Genomic DNA, 12,247 nt, shown 5'->3' with positions numbered 1-12,247 from the left:
GATAAAAAGGAGGAAATAGGATAGAAAGTATGAAAAAATGTTAAGAAGTATGAGGAACAGATCAAGAACTTTCTAAATCAATTAAATAGGAGAGTAAAGAGGAGAAAATGATAGAATGGAGTGGAAGAAATACTAAAGAAACAAGGAAGAAAAATTTACAGAAATAAAAAAAAAAATGAGTTCTCAAATTGAAGATGTCCACTAAGAGTGAGAGAGGAAAAAGAAAAACAACAACAACGCAAATAAAATTGACTTCCAGATCCACTAAAATGAAATAGGGTATTTTTCCTAAGTCCTCTATTTTACCTCTCAAAAATCCTGAACATAATACAATAAACAAGCACAGGAATACTTTGAAAGGTGGAAAGAATACAGTGGACTACTTATAGTCCTCAAGACTTAAGGAACTCCATGGTCTCAGTTCTCTGGGTTTCCTTATTGTCTTGCATATATGCAGGACAGGTGCTACAAATATTCCAATGCAGAACAGAAAAGAAACATCCTTCTGTGTCTGTTGCCCCATGTAACAATATCAAAAGTGCTTATATTAAAATTATCCCAGTCCAAGGGGAGGGGGTAGAGAAGGTTGGGCATAAAAAGTATTTGAAAAGAATGTCAGCTGAAGTAGTCCCAAATGTTGCAAAAGACATAAACCTACAGATTCAAGAAGATGAGCAAGTCCAAATAGGAAAATTCAAAGAAATGTATGCCAAGACACAGCCTAATAAACTACTGGAACCTAAAGACAAAGAAAAAAGTTTTAAAGCAAGCAGAGGGAAACAACACATTACTTATGAGGGAATGACAGTTTAAATGACAGTGGATTTTGCCTCTGAAACCATATAGACCAAAGCTATTGTTGCACAACATTTATCAAGTTATTAGAGCCAACATCATACTGAATGGACAAAAGCTGAAGCACTCCCCTTGAAAACCAGCGCAAGAAAAGGATGCTCTCATTCACCACTTTTATTCAACACAGTATTGGAAGTTCTGGCCAGGGCAATCAGGCAAAAGAAAGAAATAAAGCGTATCCAGATGAGAAGACAGAAGTCAAACTATCCCTGTTTGCAGATCACATGATCCTATGTCTAGAAAACCCCATAGTCTCAGCTCAAAAGCTTCTTAAGCTGATAAACAACTTCAGCAAAGTCTCAGGATACAAAATCAATGAGTGAAAATCACTAGCATTCCTATACACCAACAGTCAAGCCAAGAGCCAAATCAGGAATTCTCATTCACAATTGCCACAAAAAGAATAAAATACCTAAGAATACAGCTAACTAGAGAGGTGAAAGATCTCTACAGGGAGAACTACAAACCACTGCTCAAAAAAGTCAGAGATGACAAAGACCAATGGAAAAACATTCCATGCTCATGAATTCTTCCTAGAATCAATGTAATGAAAATGGCCAGACTGTCCAAAGCAATTTATAGATTCAATGCTACTCCTATTAAACTACCATTGACATTCTTCACAGAACTAGAAAAAAACTATTTTAAAATTCATATGGAACCAAAAAAGAGCCCAAATAGCCAAGGCAATCCTAAGCAGAAAGAACAAAACTGGAGGCACTATGCTACCCAACTTCAAACTACACTATAGGGCTACAGTAACCAAAACAGTATGATAATGGTACAGAAACAGATATATAGACCAATGGAACAGAATACAAAACCCAGAAATAAGACCACACACCTACAACTATCGAATCTTCAAAAGGTGACAAAAAAGAAGCAATGGAGAAAAGATTCCTTATTCAATAAATGGTGCTGGGATAACTGGCCAGCTATATGCAGTATATTGAAACTGGATCCCTTTCTTACACCATATACAAATACTAACTCAAGATGGATTAAAGACTTAAATGTAAAACCCAAAAATGTAAAAACGCTGAAAGACAACTTAGGCAATAGCATTCAGTACATTGGCATGGGCAAAGAATTCATGATGAAAACACCAAAAGCAATTGCAACAAAAGCAAAAATGGATAAATGGGATCTAATTAAACTGAAAAGCTAAATTAAACTAACTAAGCTAAAGTAAAAACTTCCGCACAGCAAAGGAAACTATCAACAGAGTAAACTGACAACCTATAGATGGGAGTAAACTTCTGCAAACTATGCATTCAACAAAGGTCTAATATTCAGCATCTATAAGGAACTTAAACTAATTTACAAGAAAAAACAAACCCCATGAAAAAGTGGGCAAAATACATGAACAGACACTTTTCAAAAGAAGACATATACATGACCAACAATCATATGAAAAAACCTCAACATCACTGATCATTAGAGAAATGCAAATCAAAACCACAATGAGATACCACCTAACACCAGTCAGAATGGTTATTATTAGTTGGTGGGAGTGTAAATTAGTTCAACCATTGTGGAAGACAGTGTGGTGATTCCTCAAAGACCTAAACACAGAAATACCATTTGACTCAGCAATCCTATCACTGGGTATATAACCAAAGGATTATAAATCATTCTATTGTAAAGATACATGCATGCATGTGTTCATTGCAGCATTATTCACAATAGCAAAGACATGGAATCAATCTAAATCCTCATCAATCATAGACTGGATAAAGAAAATGTATTACATACACACCATGGAAAGTTATGTAGCCATTAAAAAGAACAAGATCATGTCCTTTGCAGGGACATGGATGGAGCTGGAGGCCATTATTCTTACCAAGCCAACACAGGAACAGAAAACCAAATACTGCATGTTCTCATTTATAAGTGGCAGCTAAGTGATGAGAAAACTTGAACACATAGTGGGAAACAACACACACTGGGGCCTTTCGGAGGGTGGAAGGTGGGAAGAGGGAGAGAATCAGGAAAAATAACTCATGGGTACTAGGCTTACTACCTGGGTGATGAAACATTCTGTACAACAAATCCCTGTGACACAAGTTTACCTATGTAACAAGCCTGCACTTGTACCACTGAACTTAAAATAAAAGTTAAAAAAAAAAAAGGAAAACTTAACTGTAAATTCTATATCTGGTGACAGAATCTTTCAGGAATGAAGGAAAAATAAAGACATTCTTATAAAAAGTAAAATGAAGAATTTGTTGCCAACAAATCTATCATTAAGGAATGGGTAAATAAAGTTCTCTAATAAGACAGGTAATAAGGACAAAGGTGTCCACATCTTCAGACAGAAGATCAGTATAGGGAAAAATAAGGTTACTACAATATACTGTACTTCCTATGTGTTTCTTACATAGTATTTGATGGTAGAAGCAAAAATTATAATACCAAGTAATAAGGTGTTCAATGTGTGTACAGGAAATATTTAAAATAAATGTACTTTAAAAGTGGAGAGGTAAGAGACATAATTGTAGAAAAGTTTCTACAGTTCACTTGAAGTGCTGAAATGTCTATGTCAGTAGATGATGGTAAGTACGTTATAATACCTAGAGCTAACACTAAACAAAACTATACAAAATGATATACTCAAAATCAATGGAAATAAATCCAGCCTAAGTCTAGACAAATAATAAATTGGCAGGTTTAAGCCCTGAAAAAACAATAATTACCTCAGATGTGTATGACCAAAATTCACCAATTTTAAGAAAGATACTGAAATAAATGAAAAATAAAAGCATGGTACAAGAACATATTATCTACAAAAACTCATTTCAAATACAAGGACATATGTAAATTAAAAGGATAAAAAAAAGTAACAGGATGAAAGAAGATACTTGCAAACTTTATACAAAAATCAGGAGTGGCTATATTAATACGAGATAAATAAATTTTGAAGCAAAGAACATGACTAGAGGCACAGAAGGACTTACATAATGAGTTTAAAAAGTTAATCCATCGGGAAGACATAATAATCATAAATGAGTATTACCAAAAATTATAGCCGAAAAAACACAGAAGAAAAATGTCCAGAATTGAGACCAGGCACGGTGGCTCATGCTTATAATCCCAGCCCTTTGGGAGGCTGAGGCAGGTGGATCACCTGAGGTCAGGAGTTCGAGACCAGCCTGGCCAACATGGTAAAACCCCATCTCTACTAAAAATACAAAAAATTAGCCAGGTGTGGTAGCACGTGCCTGTAGTCCCGGCTACTGGGAGATGGAAGCAGGAAAATTGCTTGAACCCGGGGGGGCAGAGGTTGCAGTGAGCTGAGATTGGGCCACTGCACTACAACCTGAGTGACAAAGTGAGACTCCATCTCAAAACAAAAATCATAAAACAAAAATGTCCAGAATTGAAAGTAGAAATAGAAAACATTCACAATTATATTTAGGATTTTAACATCCAACTCTCAACAGTTGACACAAGTAGTACACAGCAAGAATACAGACAAACTGAACAACACTATAAACAGTAATTCTCCAAACTCTTGGGAAATCATAAAACACACTTCTACACAATCCATGGGACAAATAGGAGGTCTCAAAGAAAGTAAAAATATATTTGAACCTAATAAAAAATAAAATAGAATCTACCAAAGTATGTGGGCTACAGCTAAAGAGGTAATTAGAAGAAAATGTATATCACTAAACACTTATAATTAAAAAATTCCAATAATCTAAGATCCTATCTCAAAACTAGAAAAAAAGAACAAAATAACCCAAAGCAAGCAGAAGAAATAAAATAATAAAGATAAGAGCAGAAACAAATAAAACAAGAAGAACAAGAAAAACTTCCTTCCTCTTCCACCTCTGGATCTGAGTCGCCTCTCTATTAACTTTCAGTTTTTTCTCTTAAAAAATCTATTAAAAGCGGGATAGTTTATTTTTTAAAAAAAGCAGAGGAAGTTCATCACCACTAGACCTGCCTTACAAGAAATGGTAAGCTGAAAGAACAGGATGCTAATTATTAACATGAAAACATATGAAAGTATAAAACTCATTGGTAAGAGTAAGTACATAGCCAAATTCAAAATATTCTAATACTGAAATGGTGGTATGCAAATCACATACACTTAGTATGAAGGCTAAAAACTAAAACTATTAAAAATAATTATAGTTACAATAATTTGTTAAGGAACATACAATATAAACAGAAGCAAATTGTGACATCAGAAACATAAAAACTCAGGGTAAAATAAGATAATAGAGTCTTTAATGTGGTCAGAATTAAGTTGCTATCAGTTTAAAATAATCTGTTATAAGTGTATTTTATATAAGCCTCATAGTAACCACAAGCAAAATTTATATTAAATACAGAAAAGATGTTTTAAAAAAAAAGGTTTTAGGCCAGGCGTGGTGGCTCATGCCTGAAATCCCAGCACTTTGGGAGGCCGAGGCAGGTGGATCACCTGAGGTCAGGAGTTCGAGACCAGTCTGGCCAGCATGGTGAAACCCTGTCTCTACTAAAAAATACAAAAATTAGCTGGGCACGATGGCAGGTGCCTGTGGTCCCAGCTATTCAGGAAGCTGAGGCAGGATAATCACTTGAACCCGGGAGGTGGAGGTTGCAGTGAGCTGAGATCGCACCATTGCACTCCAGCCTGGGCGACAACAGTGAAACCATATTTCAAAAAAAAAAAACAAAAACCCCAAAAAACAAAAAAAACCCAAGGTTTTAAATTATGCCACTATGGATATCATCAAACTACAAAGGAAGGTAGCAAAATAGCAAGAAAGGAAAAAATGATCTACAAAACAACTAGAAAACAATTAACAATGCAGTAGTAGTCCTTATCTATCAATAATTACATTAAATGTAAATGGATTAAATTCTCCAATAAAATCACATAGAGTGGCTAATGAATTTTTTTTGAAGACCCAACTATATTCTCCTACAAAAGACTCACTTCACCTTGAAAGGCACACATAGGTTGAAAGTGAGGAGATGGAAAAATATTCCACGCAAATGGACATCAAAAGAGAGCATGGGTAGGTATACTTAAATCAGATAAAATAGACATTAAGCCACAATTATATAAGAATACAAAGAAGGTTATTATATAATGACAAGGTGTCAATTTATCAAGAACACATGCCAATTGAAAATATTTATGCATACAACATCAGAACAATTAAATACAGAAAGTAAATATCAATAGATCTGAAGGGAGAAATAGATGGGAATACAATAGTAGTAGGGGACATCAAAATGCCATGTTCAACAATGAACAGATCATCCAGGCAGAAAATCAGAAAGAGAACAATGGAGTTAAACTACACTTTAGACTTTAGACCAAATGGACCTAACCAGACGTAGAACAGTGGACTCAAATACAGCAGAATACACATTTTTCTGAACTGCACATGAATCATTATCCAGTATAAGTCATATGTTAGGCCACAAAACAAGTCTCAATAAATAAGAAGACTGAAATCATATCGAGTATTTTTTTCTGACCACATTGTTATGAAACTAGAAATTAATGATTGTAGAAATATTGTGAAAATTACATATATGTAGAAATTAAACAACATTCTCCTGAACAACTAATGCATCATAGAATAAACTACAAAGAAAATTTAAAAGTATCCACTGACACACAAAAATAGAGACCCGACATACCAAAACTTATGGGGTGTAGCAAAAGCAGTTTTAAGAAGAAAGTTTATATCAACAAATTCCTTCATCAAAAAAAAGAAATCTCAATAACAAATCTGCTTTACACATCAAGGAACTAAAAAAAGAACAAACTAAGCCCAAAGTTAGTAGAAGGAAGGAAATAACAAAGATCAGAACAGAAATAAATGAAATAAACACTAGAAGAACAATAGAAAAGATCAACAAATTAAGTATTAAGTTTCTAAAAAGATAGGTAAAATTGACAAACCTTTAGCCAGACTAAGATAAAAGAGAGAAGACGCAAATAAAATCAGAAATGAAATGGACACATTACAACCAGTACCATGGAAATACAAAGATCTTAAGAGGCTACAATAAGCAATTGTACACCAACAAATTGGATAACCTAGAAGAAAACAATGAACTCCTAGAAACATACAACCATCAAGACAGAATCATAAAGAAACAGAAAATTTGAACAGATTGATAACAATTAAGGAGGTTGAATCAGTAATAAAAGGTTCACCATCAAAGAAAGGCCTAAGATCACATGGCTTCATGGCTGGATTTTCCCAGACTCTTAAAAAAGAACTAATATTAATCCTTCTTAAACTCTTACAGAAAATTGAAGAGGAGGGAATACTTCCAAACTCATTTTATAAAGCCAGCATTACCATGATACCAAAGCCAGATAAGGATACTACAAGAAAAGAAAATTACTGGCCAATATCATTGATAAATATAAATGCAAAAATACTCAAGAAAATACCAGCATACTGAATTCAGCTGCACATTAAATAGATTATTAATTATGATCAAGTGGGACTTGTCCTTGGTATGCAAGGATGGTTCAACATATGCAAGTCAATAACTGTAATGCATCACATTAACAGAATGAAGGACAAAAACCATATGATTATTTCAATAGATGCAAAAAAGTCATTTAACAAAATTCAACATCTTTTCATGATAAAACTTCTCAACAAATAAATATAGAATGTACCTCAACACAATAAAGGCTTTATACGACAAGATCACAGACATCATACTCAATGGTGAAAAGCTGAAAGCTTTTCCTCCAAGATCAAGAATAATACAAGAATGCTCATTCTTACCACTTATTTTCAACATAGTTCTGAAAGTCCTAGCCAGAACAATTAGAGAAAAGAAAGAAATGAAGGTCATCCAAATCAGAAAGAAAGAAGTTAATGGTCTCTACTTCAGAACACATGATCTTGTATAAAGAAAACACTAAAGACCCCACCAAATTAAACCTGTTAGAACTAATAAACAAATTCAGTAAGGTTGCAGGTTACAAAGTCAATGTACAAAAATTAGCAGCATTTCAGCACAATAAAACAAACTATCTGAAAAAGAAATCAAGAGAAACAATTTATTTACAATCAGTACCAAAATTCTTAGAAATAATTTAACCAAGGATATAAAAGATCTGTTCACAGAAACTTATAAAACATTGAAGAAATTGGAGACACAAATAAATGTAAAAATATTTCACATTCATAAATTAGAAGAATGAATATTGTTAAAATGTCCAAATTGGGGGACAAGACAGCCAACTAGACAAGGCTGGGAGAAGTGCCTCTCCTACCGAGAGAAACCAAAACATTGAATAAACTATCCCGCTTTTAATAGATTTTTTAAGAGAAAAAACTGAAAGTTAATAGAGAGGCGACTCAGATCCAGAGGTGGAAGAGGAAGGAAGCTTGGCACCCTATAGAGTTGCTGAGTGACAGGACCAGCTCCTGGTCCTAAATAAGGAAGGAGAGAGTGAAGGAACTGCCAGGTGACACACTCCCACCATGGACCTCTGGGATCCTAGCTTTAAGAGATCCCATCACCCACATAAACGTTTGAATTGACAGGGGGAGATGCCTGGAGAGTAGGCAGATGCAGAGCTCAAGCCTATGTGGAGCCCAGATTTCGTGAGTGGGACAGTTGCAGCAAAACACAACCATAGGTGCCCATCCACCAAGGCAGGCTCTTCAACTTGCTTGGAGTGGCTCTAGCCCTTGCTGACTGCTGGGCAGGGAGAGAGCAGAGCTATCTTCCTCATGGGACCTGGGTGTGTCTGATCTGTGCACACCACTATTCTCCAACTGATCCCAAGGCTCCTCCCTGGCCACTCTTGTGTGCACACAGCACAGCCTCTACTGCTACACCTGAGTACTTTGCCAGTGGCCTGGGAGCACTTTGTCCCCCCTCGCACAGCTGGTGCTGGACCATGAGGGGCCAGAGAACAAAGCCATGGGTGTGGTCCCAACTCCCAAATGTTTGAACACACAAGTCAGAATATTGGGCTGAGATCTGTGGCCAGAGTCTGAGTAGGGGAGAAGCTCCCACTCTCAGAACACTGAGAAAAGTAAGGCAAGGGTTTCTGGGCTGGTACAGGAACTCGGTGTGCTTCTCTCTACAAGACTGGTGAGGGAAAGGTGTAACCTGTTTGTCAGCCACAACATCTTCCTGAGGGAGCCTTGTGTCTGGGTAAAACTGACAGACCAGTGATCTGGGTGCAGAAGGCTTGAGACAAAACTAGCTGGTTGGGCCAGCTATGGGGCAGACGCTGGAAAGAAACCTGGTCAGGGGAGCCTGAGCTGAGTGGTCCCCACAGTTATCTGCTTGGCAAGAAACCCTAGGTTGCAGGTGCTAGACCAACTGCACACCCACAGCAACACTGCCATGCCCAGGATCCTCTGCCCTTGATCCTGAATCAGCAGACCGCCTGCAGATATACTTCACAACCCACACTGACTCTGCCGTGCACACAGGACCAGTGGGCCCCAGGGGAGCTGCAGGTCTCCTGGTGACCTAATCTTTTTTTGTCTTTTTTTTTTTTTTTTTTTTTTCCTTTTTGTGGAGAACGGGGTCTCGCTATATTACCCAGGCAGGTCTCGAACTCCTGGGCTCAAGCTATCCTCCCGCCTCTGCCTCCCTGAGAGCTGGGATTACAGGCGTGAGCCACCGTGCTCGGCATGGTGACCTAATCTTAAGCTAAGTGTGGCTAAGAGCCTATCTGCTGGCCTTTACCATTAAGCACTGACCACTGGATTGCCCCTGAATTACACCACCAAACAAATACTATTTCAGCACACATTGCCAGTGAAACCCAATGCAGGAACATAGTAAAAAATAAAGACCTGGCATAGAGTCTTGGCCCTCTGAAAACACCCAGAAAAAAGTCAGCTATAGTCAACATACATCACAGTCAAAATATCAAGGAAAATAATGAAGAATAAAACAAAAAGTCAAAACCAAATGATAGTAACTTCAAAAAGATAAAGGAACACCAGCTGTCTTCGATGAGAAAGAATCAGCACAAACTCTGGCAGTTCAAAAAGTCAGAATATCTCTTTAACTCCAAACAATCATATTAGCTCTCATCAGATTGAAATGGCTGAAATGACAGACATAGAATTCATTATCTGGAAGGTAAAGAAGCTCAAAGACATTCAGGAGAAGGTTGAAACCCAGTCCAAGGAAGCCATTAAAGCAACCCAAGAGTACAGAGATAACATAGCCATTTTAAGAAAGAACCAAACGGAACTTCTGCAATTGACAAATTCATTATAGGAATTTTGTAATACATTCAGAAGTATTAACAACAGAATAGATCAAGTTGAGGAATCTCAGAGCTCAAAGATCAGTCCTTTGAATCAACACAGACAAAACTAAAGAAAAAAATTTAAAAATAAAATCTCTAAAAAATGTGGAATTATGTAAAGATATCAGACTTACAACTTATTGGCATTTCTGAAAGAGGAGAAAGAATAAGTAACTTGGAAAACATATATGAGGATAGCCCATGAAAATTTCCCCAATCTCCCTAGAGAGGCTGACATGCAAATTCAAGAAATGCAAATAACCCCTGTGAGATAACTAGAAGATGACTATCCCCAAGACACATAGTCATAAGATTCTCCAAGGTCAACGTGAAAGAAAAAATTCTTAAGGGCAGCTGGAGAAAAACCTGAGGTCACTTATGAAGGGAACCTCATCAGACTAACAGCAGACTTCTCAGCAGAAACCTTACAAACCAGGCAAGATTAGGGGCCTATTTTTAGCATCCTTAAAGAGAAGAAATTTCAATGAAGAATTCCATATCCTGCAAAACTAAGCTTCATATAAGGAGAAATAGGCTAGGCATGGTTGCTCACACCTGTAATACCAGCATTTTGGGAGGCTCAGGCAGGAGGAGTGCTTGAGATCAAGAGTTTGAGACCAGCCTAGGCAACATGGCAAAACCCTGTGTCTTCTAAAAATACAGAAGTTACCTGGGCAAGACTCCATCACAAACAAACAAACAAACAAAAACTATCAGGTACTATGCTCATTACCTGGGTGACAAAATCATTTTTACACCAAACCCAGTGACAAGCAATTTACCCATATAACAAACCTGCATGTGTATCCCCTGAACCTAAAATAAAAGTTAAAAAAAAAGAACTTTCATCAACATTTCTTGCAGTGAAGGTATGTTAGTGATGAACATTCTCTGCTTTTATTGCCTCAAAATATCTTTGTTTTGTATTCGTATTTGACATATATTCTCACCGGGCATAAAAATTCTAAATTACAAGTTTTTCCCCTTTTTTATATTAACAATTTCATTCCAATGTCTTTCATATGGCCTTATTTGTGATGATGCCTTCTATCCATCTTATCTTTGTTCCAAGTATAAGAAGTGTTCCACAACCCCAGACTGATTAAAAACATTTTTTTTACATTAAAAAAGCAAAAGAAAGAAACATTTTTATCTGAGGCTGTCTCAGATTCAGACACCACCCAATCTTCAGATTTCGAATAGCTTATACTCAAACATTTGGTAATATCAGCTCCTTAATGGTCTTCCTGGAGGGCAGATGCATTCTAGAGATGAGAACACGATCATGATTACTAATGCTACCACCACTATGCACGCACAAAAGTCACTGGTGTGATCCTTTCTCAGAACATTGTGGTAACTTCTGGACATTCTCTGCTGTTATAATTGCTTCTTCTTTCTGTTTTTTTCTTTCCCCCCTTATCTGAACATATAATTTTCTCCATTGGAATGAAAAAGTCTTGCTTCATGCTCTTTAACTGTGTGACCTTGGGCATATTACTTTACTTTGGGGCAAACCATTTTCCTTCTTGAGGACCAAATGTGCTCTTTTATAAAATGAGCAGTTAAGATTAGATTGTCTCTCTGGACATGGCTCATGTTGACAACCTGGATCACATTAGAGGATCACATTGAGACCTTTATGTCAGCCTCAATTTCTCCATCTGTAAAGTAGAGGTTGGGCTTAGATTATAGATGATAAAGACACCAACTTTCCTGGAAAGGATTCTGAACTTAGGCTCAGCCTCAGTTAAGAAGGAGTTCTGTGATTAAACAGGGATGCCCACCTCAGCAACAGAAATGGGCAGGTCAACCATGTATGCTGTGCCTTGGTGAAGATTTTATGCTATGCTGTGCATTTGATACCCATTCTCTATATTTGAAATCCAATCTAAGATTATCTAGAAGGTCCTTTCCAAGACACTGATGAGATATATCTATATAAATATACAACTCAGGATAAAAGCAACTTTTAACATTTAGTGTGTGCCTCTGATCTGATTACAGCCCACAGGGAAATATAGACAATACAGGCTAATGAAGAAAGGTGATAAGATTTTTTTTTTTTTTTTTTTTTTTTGAGATGGAGTTTCGCTCTTGTCACCCAGGCTGGAGTGCAATGGTGCA

Source organism: Piliocolobus tephrosceles, chromosome 20 (assembly GCF_002776525.5).
Source record: "Piliocolobus tephrosceles isolate RC106 chromosome 20, ASM277652v3, whole genome shotgun sequence".
Lineage (NCBI taxonomy): Eukaryota > Metazoa > Chordata > Mammalia > Primates > Cercopithecidae > Piliocolobus > Piliocolobus tephrosceles.
Note: the sequence above shows the minus strand (reverse complement) of the source record.